Source organism: Pelophylax lessonae (genome assembly GCF_965119305.1).
Source record: "Pelophylax lessonae genome assembly, chromosome: 5".
Classification (NCBI taxonomy): Eukaryota; Metazoa; Chordata; class Amphibia; order Anura; family Ranidae; genus Pelophylax; species Pelophylax lessonae.
The window spans coordinates 81126538-81145124 of record NC_138772.1 but is presented as its reverse complement, the minus strand read 5'-3'; the positions used below and the strand labels follow the sequence as shown (position 1 = coordinate 81145124).

The 18587-nt window shown below is 40.1% G+C and overlaps 1 protein-coding gene across 2 annotated transcripts in view; it reads left to right on the top strand.

Moving 5' to 3' along the window:
* Positions 1 to 7131: 7131 nt before the first annotated feature.
* MKX (mohawk homeobox) overlaps positions 7132 to 18587 on the top strand; it is a 189116-nt gene continuing 177660 nt past the window's right edge. For both annotated transcript variants that reach the window (XM_082257470.1, XM_082257471.1), the window contains exon 1: positions 7132 to 7208. The gene's annotated coding sequence lies outside the window, so the exon portion shown is untranslated. The remainder of the gene's footprint in view (positions 7209 to 18587) is intronic.

The window sequence follows — 18587 nt, the reverse complement described above, 5'->3', positions numbered from 1 at the left end:
TCACGAATAAAAAAAAAAAAAAAAAAACAAAAAAAAAAACAGTAAAGTTAGCCCACTTTGTTTGTGTAATGTGAAAGATGATGTTACACCGAGTAAATAGATACCTTTAAAATTGCTTCTGCCCGTGGAATAGCGGCAAACTATGGTGCTTAAAATTCTCCAAAGGCAACACTGTGAACACCTTTACAGGTTACCAGTTTAGAGTTGCACAGGAGGTCTGGTTCTAGAATTATTGCTCGAACTCTGACGTTCGCAACAATACCTCACATGTGTGGTGTGATCACCGTTTACATTTTTTTATTTATTTATTTTATAAAAACAAATGTTTTTTTTACACTTAAAAAAAATATATATATTCTTGTACAAACTTTATTGCTATCACAAGGGATGAACAACAGCATGGGCCCTGACAGGTCCTCTTTATGGTAAGATTGGGGGTCTAATAGACCCAAAATCTCTTCTCCTCTTCTCTGTCCTCCCATGCAGCTGATCAGACAGAGATCAGTCAGATGTGGGCTGCTTCTTCCATTCTTCCCAGAGATAGGTGCTTGGTTTATTTTGGAAGGAAGTGGGGAATCTCAGGTTCACTGAGAAAACAAAGAACATCTTTCCATGTCAGACTTAACTGTGCTCTTCCCAGATCTCCCTTGGGGGGGTCTGGAAATGAATCCTCCATAGCAGACACAGGCAGGGCTGAGAAGAGGGAGGATGATTGACAGGGGGGAGTAACACCACGTTAGTGACTGTTACAAGTGATGGACAGGTACAGGGACAGGGGGGGTAATAAGAGGACAGGGACTTCAGAACACAGTGTAACAGGGTGTCATTCAAGGACAGGGAGTGTGTAATATAGAGTAATAAGAAGGGCCCTGAGTGTGTAATAAAGAATATTAGGAAGACAGTGTATGTTTAATAAAGAGTAATAGGAAGAGTGTGTATTATGGAGAGTACAGTAAGTGTGCAAATAGATAATAAGAGGACAGTTAGGGTAGACGAGCGAGCAATAAGAAGACAGTGAGTGTGTATTGTGGAGAGAATTATTAGGTCAGTTGGTGTGTAATAAAGAGTAACAAGAGAGCAGTGATGTATAATAAAGAGTAACAAGACAGAGATGGTGTTGAATAGAGAGAGAGAGATGGGAGGACAGTAAATGTGTAATATAGAGTATTAGCAGGACAGTGAGTGTGTAGTTAAGGCCCCTTTCACACTTATGCAACGTGATTGTACAGCGATTTAGCTGCGCGATTTTGACGCGAATTTGCCGCAATTTTGACGCGATTTTGAAAGCAATGGCTATGGCTATGGCTCAAAACGCAATCAAATCGTGGCAAAGTAGTGCAGGAACTACTTTGAAGTCGGTGCGACTTCAAAACGCACTGATATGAATGGGGCTCATTGAAAATAATGGAAAACGACTTGTCATGCGATTTTGCGGTCCAAAATCGCGGGACAAGTCGCACTAGTGTGAAAGGGGCCTAAGTATACGTTGGGAAAAAAGTGTGTAACAAAATGTAACAAAAGAGAGAAATAAGAGGGTATTGAGTGTGTAACAGAAAGTAATATAGTGAGTGTGTAATAGAAAGTAATATAGTGAGTGTGTAACAGAAAGTAATATAGTGAGTGTGTAATAGAAAGTTATATAGTGAGTGTGTAATAGAAAGTAATATAGTGAGTGTGTAACAGAAAGTAATATAGTGAGTGTGTAATAGAAAGTTGTATAGTGAGTGTGTAATAGAAAGTAATATAGTGAGTGTGTAATAGAAAGTTATATAGTGAGTGTGTAATAGAAAGTTATATAGTGAGTGTGTAACAGAAAGTAATATAGTGAGTGTGTAATAGAAAGTAATATAGTGAGTGTGTAATAGAAAGTAATATAGTGAGTGTGTAATAGAAAGTAATATAGTGAGTGTGTAACAGAAAGTAATATAGTGAGTGTGTAATAGAAAGTAATATAGTGAGTGTGTAACAGAAAGTAATATAGTGAGTGTGTAATAGAAAGTTATATAGTGAGTGTGTAACAGAAAGTAATATAGTGAGTGTGTAATAGAAAGTAATAAGAACAGCAAGTGTATAATAGAATATGATAAGACAACAGTAAGTGTGTGACAAAGTGTTTTAAGAAGGACAGTGAGAGTGTAAGTGTAAGTATAATAAAAGGAGAGTAAGTGTGCAGCAGACAATAATAAAGAGGGAAATAATTGTGCAATAGAATGTAATAGGAGGACAATAAATGTGTAACAGCGAGTACTAGAACGTGACGGAGTGTATAACAGGGGGAATAATAACAGCATAATGAGTGTGTAACACAATGCTAATATATGTTAAGCATAGAATAGTAAAATTGGAGTGCAGGGAATACAAAAAAGAACCAAATTGGTGTGTATTGGAATATAATAGGAGGACAATAAATGTGTAACAGAGAGTATTAGGAGGACAGCGAGTCTATAATAGAGTGTAGCTAAGGGACATTGAGTGTGTAACAGAGAGGACACAGAAGAGTGTGTAATACAAAGATAGAGAGTGTTTACCAGAGACTAGTCAGAAAAGTGTGTAAAAGAGTGTAATAGGAGGACAGAGAGTATGTAAGAGAGGGGACAGAAGACTGTGAGTGTGTAATAGAGTGTAATAAGAGGACAGGGTGTGTATAGCAGAGAGTAGTCAGAGGAGTCTGAGGATAGTGAGAACGTAGGCGAATAGACAATAGCGTGTAATATGAGGGCAGTGAGTGTGTAAGAGTGTAGACAGTAGAGTGTGAGTGGGTAATAAAGTGTAATAAGAGGTCAGGGAGTGTGTAGGAGAAATAAACAACAAAAGAACCTCTGTAAAGCGCTGGGGGATGTGAGTATTTGTTTTTTGCATCTGAGTGTGTAAGAGAGTAGACAGTGGAGTGTGAGTGGGATAGAGTGTATTAGGAGCATAGAGAATATGTAGGGGAGTAGTCAAAAGAGTGTGAGTGTGTAAGAGAGTAGACAGCACAGCGTGAGTGAGTAATAAAGTGTAATATAGGACAGTAAGTGTGTAAGAGAGAACAGTGTAATATGTGGACAGTAAGTGTGTGAGTAATAAAGTGTAAAAGAAAGACAGAATAGTCAGACTAGTGTATAATAAGAGTAATAGAGTATAATAGGAGGACAATGAGTTTGTAAGAGAGTAGACAGTAGAGTTTTGGTGTGAAATAAAGTATAATAACTGAACAGGGAGGGTGTAATAGAGAGTAGAATGTGTAATAAGAATAATAGAGTGTAATAGGAGGACATTAAGTGTGTAATAAATAGTAATAAAAGGGCAAAAAAGGTGTATAGGAGTAGGCAGACAAGTGTGAGTGTGTAGTAGGGTATAATGAGAGGACGGTGAGTGTGTAGTAGGGAGTAGTGAGGATAGTGTGTAGTAGGGAGTAATGAGAGGACAGTGAGTGTGTAGTAGGGTGTAATGATGACAGTGAGTGTGTAATAGGGTGTAATAAGAGGACAGTGAGTGTGTAGTAGGGTGTAATGAGAGGACAGTGAGTGTGTAGTATGGTGTAATGAGGACAGTGAGTGTGTAGTAGGGTTTAATGAGGACAGAGAGTGTGTAGTAGGGTGTAATGAGAGGACAGTGAGTGTGTAGTAGGGTGTAATGAGGACAGTGAGTGTGTAGTAGGGTGTAATGAGGACAGTAAGTGTGTAATATGGTGTAATGAGAGGACAGTGAGCGTGTAGTAGAATGTAATGAGGACAGTAAGTGTGTAATATGGTGTAATGAGAGGACAGTGAGTGTGTAGTAGGATGTAATGAGGACAGTGAGTGTGTAGTAGGGTGTAATGATGATAGTGAGTGTGTAGTAGGGTGTAATGAGAGGACAGTGAGTGTGTAGTAGGGTGTAATGATGACAGTGAGTGTGTAATAGGGTGTAATAAGAGGACAGTGAGTGTGTAGTAGGGTGTAATGAGAGGACAGTGAGTGTGTAGTAGGGTGTAATGAGGACAGTGAGTGTGTAGTAGGGTGTAATGAGGACAGAGAGTGTGTAGTAGGGTGTAATGAGAGGACAGTGAGTGTGTAGTAGGGTGTAATGAGGACAGTAAGTGTGTAATATGGTGTAATGAGAGGACAGTGAGTGTGTAGTAGGATGTAATGAGGATAGTGAGTGTGTAGTAGGGTGTAATGAGAGGACAGTGAGTGTGTAGTAGGGTGTAATGAGAACAGTAAGTGTGTAGTAGGGTGTAATGAGGACAGAGAGTGTGTAGTAGGGTGTAATGAGAGGACAGTGAGTGTGTAGTAGGGTGTAATGAGGACAGTGAGTGTATAGTAGGGTATAATGAGAGGACAGTGAGTTTGTAGTAGGGTGTAATGAGAGGACAGTGAGTGTGTAGTAGGGTGTAATGAGAACAGTAAGTGTGTAGTAGGGTGTAATGAGGACAGAGAGTGTGTAGTAGGGTGTAATGAGAGGACAGTGAGTGTGTAGTAGGGTGTAATGAGGTCAGTGAGTGTGTAGTAGGGTGTAATAAGAGGACAGTGAGTGTGAAGTAGGGTGAAATGAGGACAGTGAGTGTGTAGTAGGGTGTAATGAGAGGACAGTGAGTGTGTAGTAGGGTGTAATGAGGACAGTGAGTGTGTAGTAGGGTGTAATGAGAGGACAGTGAGTGTGTAGTAGGGTGTAATGAGGAGAGTGTGTAATAGGGTGTAATATGAGGACAGTGAGTGTGTAGTAGGGTGTAATGAGGACAGTGAGTGTGTAGTAGGGTGTAATGAGAGGACAGTGAGTGTGTAGTAGGGTGTAATAAGGACAGTGAGTGTGTAGTAGGGTGTAATGAGAGGACAGTGAGTGTGTAGTAGGGTGTAATAAGGACAGTGAGTGTGTAGTAGGGTGTATTGAGGACAGAGAGTGTGTAGTAGGGTGTAATGAGAGGACAGTGAGTGTGTAGTAGGGTGTAATGAGGAGAGTGTGTAGTAGGGTGTAATGAGAGGACAGTGAGTGTGTAGTAGGGTGTAATGAGGAGAGTGTGTAGTAGGGTGTAATATGAGGACAGTGAGTGTGTAGTAGGGTGTAATAAGGACAGTGAGTGTGTAGTAGGGTGTAATGAGGACAGTGAGTGTGTAGGGTGTAAGGAGAGGACAGTGAGTGTGTAGTAGGGTGTAAGGAGAGGACAGTGAGTGTGTAGTAGGGTGTAAGGAGAGGACAGTGAGTGTGTAGTAGGGTGTATATAGGAATAGGAGATCCATAATGTATCGGTACATGGACTATGTCCCAGTAGTAGTAGGAGGATGGGGGGTATGTCTCGGTAGTAGTAGTATGAGGATAGGGGGTTAGTGTCGGTACATGGAGTATGTTTCTGTAGTAGAAGGAGGATGGGGGTTATGTCTCGGTAGTAGGAGGATGATGGGAGGTATGTGTCGGTACATGGAGTATGTCTCGGAAGTAGTAGGAGGATGGGGGTTATGTCTCGGTAGTAGTAGTAGGAGGATGGGGGTTATGTCTCTGTAGTTGTAGGAGGATGGGGGTTATGTCTCGGTAGTAGGAGGATGATGGGGGGTATGTGTCGGTACATGGAGTATGTCTCGGTAGTAGTAGGAGGATGGGGGTTATGTGTTAGTAGTAGTAGGAGGATGGGGGTTATGTCTCTGTAGTAGTAGGAGGAGGATGGGGGTTATGTCTCTGTAGTAGTAGGAGGAGGATGGAGGTTATGTCTCTGTAGTAGTAGGAGGGTGGGGGTTATGTCTCGGTAGTAGTAGGAGGAGGATAGGGGTTATGCCTCTGTAGTAGTAGTAGGAGGATGGGGGTTATGTCTCTGTAGTAGTAGGAGGATGGATGTTATGTGTCGGTAGTAGTAGGAGGATGGGGGTTATGTCTCGGTAGTAGTAGGAGGATGGGGGTTATGTCTTGGTAGTAGTAGTAGGAGGATGGGGGTATGTGTCGGTACATGGAGTATGTCTCGGTAGTAGTAGGAGGATGGGGTTTATGTCTCTGTAGTAGTAGTAGGAGGATGGGGGTTATGTCTCTGTAGTAGTAGTAGGAGGATGGGGGTTATGTCTCTGTAGTAGTAGTAGTAGTAGTAGTAGTAGAAGGATGGGGGTTATGTCTCTGTAGTAGTAGTAGAAGGATGGGGTTTATGTCTCTGTAGTAGTAGTAGAAGGATGGGGGTTATGTCTCTGTAGTAGTAGTAGGAGGATGGGGGTTATGTCTCTGTAGTAGTAGTAGTAGTAGTAGTAGTAGTAGAAGGATGGGGGTTATGTCTCTGTAGTAGTAGTAGAAGGATGTGGGTTATGTCTCTGTAGTAGTAGTAAGAGGATGGGGGTTATGTCTCTGTAGTAGTAGTAGAAGGATGGGGGTTATGTCTCTGTAGTAGTAGTAGAAGGATGGGGGTTATGTCTCTGTAGTAGTAGTAGTAGGAGGATGGTGGTTATGTCTCGGTAGTAGTAGGAGGATGGGGGTTATGTCTCTGTAGTAGTAGGAGGATGGGGGTTATGTCTCTGTAGTAGTAGTAGTAGGAGGATGGTGGTTATGTCTCTGTAGTAGTAGGAGGATGGGGGTTATGTCTCTGTAGTAGTAGGAGGATGGGGGTTATGTCTCTGTAGTAGTAGGAGGATGGGGGTTATGTCTCTGTAGTAGTAGGAGGATGGGGGTTATGTCTCTGTAGTAGTAGGAGGATGGGGGTTATGTCTCTGTAGTAGTAGTAGGAGGATGGGGGTTATGTCTCTGTAGTAGTAGGAGGATGGGGGTTATGTGTCGGTAGTTGGAGGACGATGGGGGTTATGTGTCGCTCCCTATGTGGACTCTTCCTCCCAGTGATCAGTCATCCTCCATGCAGTCCTCCTGGCTGGGGCAGTACCTGTCCTGTGTATAGAGAATAGAGGGATTCCAGAGCCCTCCCCCTCCCCCCGCCGCCCGGGAAGCCGCATCCCAGCAGAGGACGATGTTCGCGGACTGGGCAGTCCAGCTGGGTAACATGAGCCGCATGGAGTATGCGCATTGCGGGGCGGCGGAGCGGCTGGTTGGGTAAATAGAAGAGAAGGAGAGGCGGCCGCGGTTCGTGTGGTTGGAGCAGAGGAAGGATACACCGTGCTGGGAACATGTGCCGCTCACACCGGGGATGGCATTAGATGGGACGAGCTGGATTATCATCATCACCCATCACCAACCCTTCTCATCCATCATCACCCTTCTCACCCATCACCGGAGCCAATCAATGAGCCTGGAGACACCTCCACCCCGGGGACCACAAGTCACAGCAGGTCTGTTACCTCCATCCATCACCACTGCATGCCAGGACAGCAGGATTCCCTGTAGGAGCAATGTCAGCTCATTGTGACAACTCAGAGTCTGCCACATTCACTGCAACCGGGGCATGCTGGGACTGCTAGTTCTACACCAGCCTTACAGCTAAGAGGACAGGACAGACATTCATGTTATCTATCTATCTATCTATCTATCTATCTATCTATCTATCTATCTATCTATCTATCTATCTATCTATCTATCTATCTATCTATCTATGTATGTATGTTGAATTGCAGGCAGTGATTGGTTGGGGTTGATGATTGCCATGTCTGTGGTGTGCCCATAGTACAGTATAGAGATGATTGGCATGTCTGTGGGGTGTATAGTTGCCCATAGTACAGTATAGAGAAGGTTGGCATGTCTGTGGTGTGCCCATAGTACAGTATAGAGAAGGTTAGGGTTGAGGATTGGCTTGTCTGTGGTGTGTATAGTTGCCCATAGTACAGTATATAGAAGGTTGGGGGTTGATGATTGGCATGTCTGTGGTGTGCCCATAGTACAGTATAGAGAAGGTTGGGGTTGATGATTGGCATGTCTGTGGGGTGCCCAGAGTACAGTATAGAGATGATTGGCATGTCTGTGGGGTGTATAGTTGCCCATAGTACAGTATAGAGAAGGTTGGCATGTCTGTGGTGTGCCCATAGTACAGTATAGAACTTTGGGGTTTATGATTGGCATGTCTGTGGGGTGTATAGTTGCCCATAGTACAGTATAGAGAAGGTTGGCATATCTGTGGTGTGCCCATAGTACAGTATAGAAGGTTGGGGTTTATGATTGGCATGTCTGTGGGGTGTATAGTTGCCCATAGTACAGTATAGAAGGATGGGGTTGATGATTGGCATGTCTGTGGTGTGCCCATAGTACAGTATAGAGATGATTGGCATGTCTGTGGGGTGTATAGTTGCCCATAGTACAGTATAGAGATGATTGGCATGTCTGTGGGGTGCCCATAGTACAGTATAGAGAAGGTTGGGGTTAATGATTGGCATGTCTGTGGTGTGCCCATAGTACAGTATAGAGAAGGTTGGGTTGATGATTGGCATGTCTGTGGGGTGTATAGTTGCCCATAGTACAGTATAGAGAAGGTTGGCATGTCTGTGGGGTGTATAGTTGCCCATGGTACAGTATAGAGAAGGTTGGCATGTCTGTGGGGTGTATAGTTGCCCATAGTACAGTATAGAGAAGGTTGGCATGTCTGTGGTGTGCCCATAGTACAGTATATAGAAGGTTGGGGTTGATGATTGGCATGTCTGTGGGTTGTATAGTTGCCCATAGTACAGTATAGAGAAGGTTGGCATGTCTGTGGGGTGTATAGTTGCCCATAGTACAGTATAGAGAAGGTTGGCATGTCTGTGGGGTGTATAGTTGCCCATAGTACAGTACATTGAAGGTTGGTGGTGGCCCCTGAATAGCAGTGCTGTGTACAGGGAAGGGGATGTTTGGGTAAGGTTGGGGTCCTCTCTATGGATAGCCGGGCTCTCTGTGATATATTATGTGCAGGAAGCTGATTCCAATAAAAATATTGCATTTTCATGAATAACATTAAACTTTCCCAAGTTATCTAAATCCGTCTCCCCGCTGGCTGGACTCTGAGATCCCACAAGTGCTGCACAAACATTTCTCTGCCCCTCTTACATATTACACAGAGCCGTCACATGTAGAAGTTACGTGTTACTGGTCCCGTGCAGTAAATTAGGAGGTGGACGGTGCCTGGGCATCGGGGCTGAGCTGGGAAATTTGGAGAAGAGGAACTTTTGTCTGCAGCAACCAATGAGATTTCAGCTTTATCCTTGTTTTCCCCGGGAAATGAAAGATTATTTTGGTTTTTGTGTATTTAGTTGCTGTAGGTAGTGGAAGCAGATGTTGTATGTACTGGGGGAACCATAAGACACATGCAGAAAACATGCGGAGCGTGCCTGTTTATGCCTACTTCGGACGCCCCCAGTGCTGGTCTTATCTCAGGGGAACCAAATTGGTAATTTGGGAAGATCCATACCGGGGGTGAGATTCTTCTCCAAGGTTGTAGACAGGTCTGTGGTAGCCCACTGACTTGTGACCCCTTATAGCCTGGGCAATAAACATCTTATGTCTATTAAAAAAAAAAAAAAAAAAATATATATATAAAAAAAAAAAAAAAATATATATATATATATATATATATATATATATATATATATATATACACACAGTATAATATACAAGCAGTAGCAGAGATGTTATAGAATTCAGCAAGAGAGTGCAAGGAAGCAAGAGGCTATAATACACGGCAGCCAATTACATGTACTGTACTTGTTATTCACAGCAAAACAAACAGTGAAACGCTGTTGCTGATTGGCAGGTTTTGGATACTGTACAGCGCTTCTAAATAAGCCAAGTTTATTCAGTAGGACCGCCAGTAATGATAACATTCGGTAACCCATAGCAACCATGTTTTTATTCACTGCAGCCTATCCTGCATTGGATTGGTTGGTACAGGCTACAGCATTGCCTATTGCTCTCAGGCTTACAAGGTGTTGCAGGGAATGGTGACGATGAGCGAGAAATCTGATTTTACTTTACGGCCGTCGTTCCAATGAACGGTCATTTTGAATCAGTTGCTATGGGTTACGGCGCTTCACTTGTTGCTTCTCTGGTATCGCTCTCATGGATAGAGGCTTCAATTTAATTATCAACTCTATCAGAACAATGGTATCAGCAAACATTTGAATAGGCTTGATTTTCCTTACGATCGATCTAGACCGAAGCCTATCAAACAGGGTGGAAAATCATTGATCGTTTTGCATTGATTGACAGATCAGATTATGAGGTTGCATGGTGGAAACAGAGATACAGTTGATAAGTTATGATTGTATCGTACATCGTTTGATGGAAATCCACTTTCCCGTGTGTGACATAGTAGGGTTGAGTTACTAAAGGCAAACAGACTGTGCACTTTGCAAAGTTGCAGTTGCTCCAAAGCTTACTAAATTAATATAAGCTCTGCTGACTTCCATCATCCAATCATGTGCAAGCAAAAATGCTTTTTTTTTTTCTCTTTCAATTTTCCTTGCACGTGATTGGGTATTCTTTACAAAGTGAAGCCTTACCTCATTTACTAAGCTTTAGTCTATTTGCCTTTAGTAAATCAACCCAATTGAATGAATGGGTTGGGGGCTATAGATTGATTTCTCCTATTGAGAGATATCAATTGGGAAAAAAAAAGATCATGTTTTGAAGTGTGTATGGTCAACATTGGGCTCGCCATAGATGTTGAAACAATCTCTATACAATCATTGTTAAGCTCACCACACACGTTCCAATCTCCTTGAAATCTAACAACAACTATGTAGCACAAGGGCCTGTCTGATTGGATACATAGTGATCAGATAGATGAGGTAGGTTCAAATTACAAAGATTTGGTACTTATGGAAAAAAAAAAAAAAAAAAGATTTGGTAAATGTAAAGTTGATTGTATAAAGATTGAATGGCCAGGTTGTAACGTGTATGATGACCCTTAGGGCTTGTTCACGTGGACAGCCTCCCCTCTGACAAGCAATGCATGTTCAGATTACTTTTCAGATGAGGAGGAGATATGTTGCCTCCTCGCTGCCTGATTTACCCTATAATTGCCACATTATCATGCCGCCATTGCATGCGTTTGCTGTTTAGTCCCATAGAACTGTATTAGCCGCATTCAGCTGCAGCAATACCTGCCAAAAGCAACACAATGTTTAAATTTTGTCTCAATGCTGATTCTGTGCATGTGTACAGCTGTGAGCGGCTGTGTGTTAATGGTTAGGCGGGTGATCGTGGGGGGGGGGGTAAAAAATCTGTGGCTATACTGTCCCCCCCCCGGGTGCATGTGTGAACAAAGCCTTCAGCTGGCCACAGGTGGATCAAACCTCAGCTGGTTCAGCAGGGACGATCCAAAATTCAGTCCATCAATGAGCAGACTGGTTGTACTGAAGTCGATCCAGTACAGCTAGCCTGTCAGATTTTTTTGGCATTCGATTACTGCCGGCCGCTGTAGCTGCCAGCAGTGATCATCATGTTCTGCCGGCAGGGAAGGCTTCCCGGTGGCTGAACACAATAGTGCTGCACGAGGGATTGACTGTGTTAATGGGGGAATCAAGTGATTGGTTTCCCTGCAACCCCTGCTTACGGGAAAGTAAATTCCATCATCTGTGGCTTGCTGTAGATCCACCACAACTAGGTAATGCACGTTAATTATAGAATCAATTAGTAATCAATCCAATCCAATCAGGCAGAGCCATACACTACATTTACAACTAGGTAATCAACTAAGTAATCTACCTAAACAATCAAATCAATTAGTAATCAAGCGATCTTCTTCCCTGCAACCCCTGGTTATGGGAAAGTAAATTGCATCATCTGTGGCTTGCTGTAGATCTACCACAACTAGGTAATCTACCTATACGATCAAATTAATTAGTAATCAATCCAATCCAATCCAATCAGGCAGAGCCATACACTACATTTACAACTAGGTAATCAACTAAGTAATCTACCTAAACAATTGAATCAATTAGTAACCCTGCAAATCCTGGTTATGGGAAAGTAAATGGGATCATCTGTGGCTTGCTGTAGATCTACCACAATTTGGTTATCTACCTAAACAATCGAATCAATTAGGAATCAATCCAATCCAATCAGCCAGAGCAATACACTACATTTACAACTAGGTAATCAACTAGGTAATCTACCTAAACTATTGAATCAATTAGTAATCAAGCGATCTTCTTCCCTGCAAACCTTGGTTACGGGAAAGTAAATTGCATCAACTAGGTAATCTACCTATACGATTGAATCAATTAGTAATGAATCCAATCCAATCAGGCATAGCCATACACTACATTTAAAGAAGAATGTACAATCAGACTATAATGTGCGTGGTGAGCGTTAGCAGGCAGCACAAAGATCAGTGACAGCGTGCAAAGTGCAGCAGCTCATAGCAACCAGATTTCAGCGCACTGCATCCTGTTGGCATTATACGTTGCCGCGGGTTACCGCACATTGTAGGTGACGCCAGCCGACGAGACCTGGTCCCAGAAGGCAGCGTGGCGTTCTATAAATAGCGCTGACACATTGCAGCGGTGTAGAGAGGCTACACAAATACAAGTGCTGCTGATGTTATTGTAGTATACAGTGGAGCAGTCTGGGGAATTCAGACAGCTGGCCATATTTTATGGAGAACAGACAAATAGCGTCTGAATTACATCCCTGCAAATATTTATAGTGGCCACCCTTTCATGTTGCTCCACTTCAATCTAAACACAGTAAAACCACACTGGGATCCGGGGCTGAGGCTGCAGCAGGTTGTTGATGGTGCTGCTGGATGAAGGAGGGTCAGTGTGTAATCCATCAGGGCTGCTCACACTGTAGAGACTGTTCTGCCGCTGGAACCATCAAAGGCATCGCAGGCTCATCTGGAGGGACGGACGGACAGACGCACGGATGGACGGCTGCAGCTTACAGCGTTGCCTTCTGCTGCAAGAGGGCTGCCACCCGCCGCACTGGAAACCCCCCCCCCCCCCCCCCCCGGGTCCTTACACTACTTCCCCACTCACCACTACAAAAGTTCAAGCAATAAAACTTAGAACTTGCTGGAAATGTGACCATAGTGTTGGCACGCAACGCAATCCAGTTACGCTGTTTTTGTGCTCTACGGTGTTATTAATGCGTGTGGTTTATTTCTGACATTTTAGCTGCAAGTACTGGAGTAGAAACAGCCAGATGTGCAGATGAGGGTCCATCCAAAAGTTTTTATTCTTTATATTTTATAGGATTTTTATTGCACAAACAGTTTGCACAGTGCTTTAGACTTTTAAATAACGTTAGCGTGATTGGATTGTGTATGTAAGTGTCTTTTGAAATTAGTTTTGAGGGTTACAGAACTCATTACCACAAGTAGCGTTATTCACGCATAGGGCTCAACACATCCTCAGAATGTCTCAAAAATTGGCACATACCCCAATTGGGGCTCATTACTTTGAGTACACATTGAGGCTGATTTACTAAATTAGGGGTCAAGAAAGTTCACGCAATAAATTGTGTGAATATTATTATTAATATTATTATTATAATACAGAATTTATATAGTGCCAACAGTTTACGTACATCCTCATAATGTCTTAAAATTGGTACATACCCCAGTTGTGGTTCATTGCTTTGAGTACACATTGAGGCTGATTTACAAAATTAGGCGTCAAGAAAGTTCACGCAATAAATTGTGTGAATATAATTATTATTATTATTCATATTATTATTATAATACAGAATTTATATAGTGCCAACAGTTTACGTACATCCTCATAATGTCTCAAAACTGGCACATACCCCAGATGGGGCTGATCGCTTTGAGTACACATTGAGGCTGATTTACTAAATAAGGGGTCAAGAAAGTTCACGCAATAAATTGTGTGAATGTAATTATTATTATTAATATTATTATTATAATGCAGAATTTTTATAGTGTCAACAGTTTACGTACATCCTCAGAATGTCTCAAAATCAGTACATACCTCAACTGAGGCTCGTTGCTTTGAGTACACATTGAGGCTGATTTACTAAATTAGGGGTAAAGAACGTTCATGCAATAAATTGTGTGAATATTTATTATTATTATTATGATACAGAATTTATATAGTGCCAACAGTTTTCATACATCCTCAGAAAGCCTAAAAAAAAACCCCAAATGGACCTCGTTGCTTTGAATACACAATGAGGTGGATTTAATAAAACTGGAGAGTGCAAAATCCGGTGCAGCTGTGCATGGTAGCCAATCAGCTTCTATCTTCAGCTTGTTCAATTAAGCTTTGACAAATAAACTTGGAAGCTGAAAACTCTCCAATTTTAGTAAATCAACCCCTCTGAGTCTGATTTATGAAATCAGGGGTAGAGAATTTTCATGCGATAAATTGTGTGAATACTATCTTGGAAAGTTTTTTTTTTTTTTTTTTACACAACTGAGTACTGTTATGATACTTTTTTATTTGCACTTACATCCACATTTTGAAGCTTTTGGGGTCCAAGCAGTACACCTTAAAGAAAGAGATACACCCCAAAAGCTTGCCCTAAAAAATTTGGATGCTAGTGCAAATTTATAAAAAAAGCATCATGGAGGGTACTCAATTATTTTTGTTGCAAGTGCGCTAATACAGATACAAGCACAAGTATTTTTTACCGAAAGAGTAGTTGATGCTTGGAATAGACTTCCCGCTGAGGTGGTGAGACAGTAAACAGTAAGAGGATTCAAATATACTTGGGGCAAATCTAGATTTATTCTCTAAAAAGGTAAAAAAACAAAACAAAAAAAAAAAAAAAACAGTAGAGCAGACTCATTAAACCACTTGATCCTTTTTATTCTTCCTTCACTTTTCTATTCAGTTCAACTATCCAATCATATGAAAAGCAAATGCCTGTTGACTTATTTTCGTCTGCACATGATTGGATAATTGAAGTGAATAATAATACAATTTATTGGGTGGTGATTCTCCAATCCTTTTGTAAACCACTCCTGTAATATCAAAAAATTTATCAAAATAATTATTATATTGTATCAAAACAATTATTTGTTTCAAAATACAAAAAATAATAAAACCATCTAAAAACCTTGACCTTGCATGGAACTGTTTTGATTACATGTAATCATTTGACTATGTTTGTCCTCCATTTGAAAATACAACCGCAACCAAATGTTCATGTTGTCAGAAATGGTTAGGTTCAGTGCACACATGTTCATGCCCATATGATTTCTGTATACGCTCTACTCAGGGAGTGGAATATAATTAAGCATAGACCCTTGTCTATGTATACATTATACCACATACTTACAGTAAGTATATATCTATATATATTATTATAACTTATATATATTTAGGTACTATACTAACTAATACTATAATGCATCTGACAATCAGTAAATGATCCTCTGGTACTATCTATGGGAATGAAATTAAATTTGAGAGTACAGTATGTATTTTTACACTACAAGCAATAAAACAGATTTAAAACTTTTTTTTCAATTTTTTTTTTATTTGAATTATTTCTATCTGTTTTATCAATTAAAGTACAGCAGTTTAAACTGCGCATGTGTGCTTGTACGTTCGCACCTGTTTGACCCATTTGCACACGACGATTGAACTTTTTGTCAGATTGATGAAACATACGTCTGGCAGAGACGGCCTGCAAATACATCTCAGGATGCATACATGAATATCGCAAAGCGGTGCTGGGGGCGTGCACGCGCATTAAACGTGATTGAGGATTTACAAAATGTTCACCTTTGCTTCTTTTAACATATGTCTATTTTTAACATTATAAATTAGAACACTTTTTCATTGTGATGCTTCCTGATCATGCTTGAGTGGCAAAACAGTTTATTTATTAAGTCATTTTTTTTTTTAATACAGTTGTTTATTTTATACGTGAAATCATAGCGTTTATTTTACTTAAATTAGAAGTGGAAATATTTTATTTTTTCAACGTATTGCATTAAAGTATTTCTAAGCCTAAATAGTGCAACAGTTAAAACATGTTAACATTAAAATGTTATTTAACATAAAATATATCATTTTTTAAATATATATATTTGAGGCCAAGGAATATACACTCGGAAATAGGCTTTTACGACGTGTGGTTGACTGTAATGTATTTGAATGGATAGTACTAGGCTGTTTTTCTTGTGCGTATTTTATGAGCATCCACATGTGCGTCACATTTGCTTGGAGTAAACTAGGGAAGACCTCCGTTCTGCACTGTCAGAGAATAGTGGCTCAGGGCGGTGAGCTTACAACCTTAGGAAATCAGAGTCACTAAGAGAAGCCGTGACCACAGGTCACTGAGCTCTGTGTTGGGTCACCGATGTGGTTTTATGGTTGTGAAATCTTGCAAACTTGTTTATTTCCACAAATTGTATTATGTTTGTAATTAAAAAAAAAAATAATAATATTTCAACAAAACAAAAAAGTGCTGTTAATGATTTTTATGCCCCCTTATACTGAAAGCCTATTCGATTAGCAGTGAATATATTAAAACATTATGAGACAGTGTTCCATTTAATTATTTTACCTGGTATGTAACATCATACAGCCTTCCTGTGCCGCCTGTATTTCAGGTTATATTCATTTTATTAATGTATTTATTCCATTTACTTGTATAGCACTGTCTATTTGCGCAGCACTTTTACATATATATTATACATTCACGTTAGTCCCTGCCCTCAAGGAGCTTACAATCTAAGGTCCCTAACTCACATTCATACATACACATACTAAGGCTGATTTAGACAGGAGCCAAATAACCTACCAGCATGTCTTTGGAGTGTGGGAGGAAACCGGAGTACCCGGAGGAAACCCACACAGGCAGAGGGAGAACATGCAAACTCCAGGCAGGTAGTATCATGGCTGGGATTTGATATGTTCTAGAAAGTCAGTAGTGTAATGGTAGAAGGATACCTGATAGTGATACATAAAATGATGGTAAATAACCAATTAAAATAAAAGACTTTTTGGCCTCGTGCACACGAGCATAAAAAAAATTGTTCCTTTTTTTTTTTTATTCATCTAAATGCAGTTTTATATTAGTCAATGGGGTTGCCCTACAACTGGAAAGTGCAAACTCTGCTGCAGCTCTGCATAGAAACCAATCAGCTTCCAGGTTTTTTTTCTGTCAAAGCTTCATTGAACAAGCTGAAGTTAGAAGCTGATTGGCTACCATGCACAGCTGCACCAGATTTTGCACTCTCCAGTTTTAGTAAATCAACCCCATTGTGTCCATGCACCTTGTGGCATTTAGGTTCCTATTGTAGAGCAGCAGTCAAGGGCAAAAAAAAAAAAATGCGCCAAACTTGCATTGAAACCTGCCATCATTTCTGCACACACGGGTATAAATCCACATGTCTGCATATAAGTACATTCCAGTGGCCAGAATAAATAATTCAATATTCTAGCCAATAGATAGAGTTTACGCACATGTGTAAACTCTATCTATTAATTGTCAGATGCTGGTAAACACTCACAAATGTGTGGAATCACATGCCAAAACAAGCATTTTTGCAATGGATTTTTCTTCCAGCTCCTGGAAAGGCGTATTTGTATGAAGCTTTAAGCTTTTTGTGCATTCTGAAACAGAACTCGCAGTTACGCGTAAACTTCGAAGATCAGGTGATTTTTTTTCTAATGCCTGGATTTCTGGTTGCATAGCATGCAGTTTGCAGAGGATTATACAATTTTAGATTGCCTAAATTGCACAATTCTCAATGGAACAGATAAATCAATTTGAAAATGTAAAATCAAATAAAAAAACGATAACTTGTTAATTTTCTAGTTTGGTCATGACCAATAATCTTCCATGGCGTGACAGAAGTGTCAGCCTGCTCTTATTACATGCAGAGAGGTGAAATTCATGTTATTAGGGATACCTTCATGGCATCTCTTTTTATTCTAACTCTATTGTCTAAATATTTTGAGCATAACTTTAAGTGTTTATGTGATGTAAATTAATCATTTTATTTATATTTGTTGGTACAATGATGTATCAGTGTTTTTTGCGTTCTATTAAATAAACTGTATTTTAGTAAAAAAATAAATAAAAAATTAATTGCAGGTTGGACCACCAAATTACAAGGGAAGAAAGAGCGAAACAATATAGTAATTTCTTAGCTTTTATATTCAGGATATTTTTGCTAAGTAAAAATTGTAGTTTTGATGCCCTCCTTTTAATTGTCAGGACACTTGCTGGGTTTAGGAGTTTGCAGCCCTGTTCTGTTCATGACACATTACTTTAAATTTAACATTCGCAGTGAACATAGTATTACATAGTAACATTAGTCAAGACACTGATAGATTCAGCAGACACGTGTTACTTGTATTGGTGAGCTGCTGGCTTTTTACCATTTTTGGTGACAGATTTCCTTTGATATAACCCTTATGAGCGTATCTTGCTATGGTCCAGTGATCCTTATGTTATTTTTCTTTTTGTGGTTTATATGTTGTTTATATGGTTTATATGTTGTTTATATGGTTTATATGGTTTATATGTTGTTTATATGTTTATATGATTTATATGGTTTATATGTTGTTTATATGGTTTATATGGTTTATATGTTGTTTATATGTTGATATGGTTTATATGTTGTTTATATGGTTTATATGGTTTATATGGTTTATATGTTGTTTATATGGTTTATATGTTGTTTATATGGTTTATATGATTTATATGGTTTATATGTTGTTTATATGGTTTATATGGTGTATATGTTGTTTATATGTTTATATGATTTATATGGTTTATATGGTTTATATGTTGTTTATATGGTTTAAATGGTGTATATG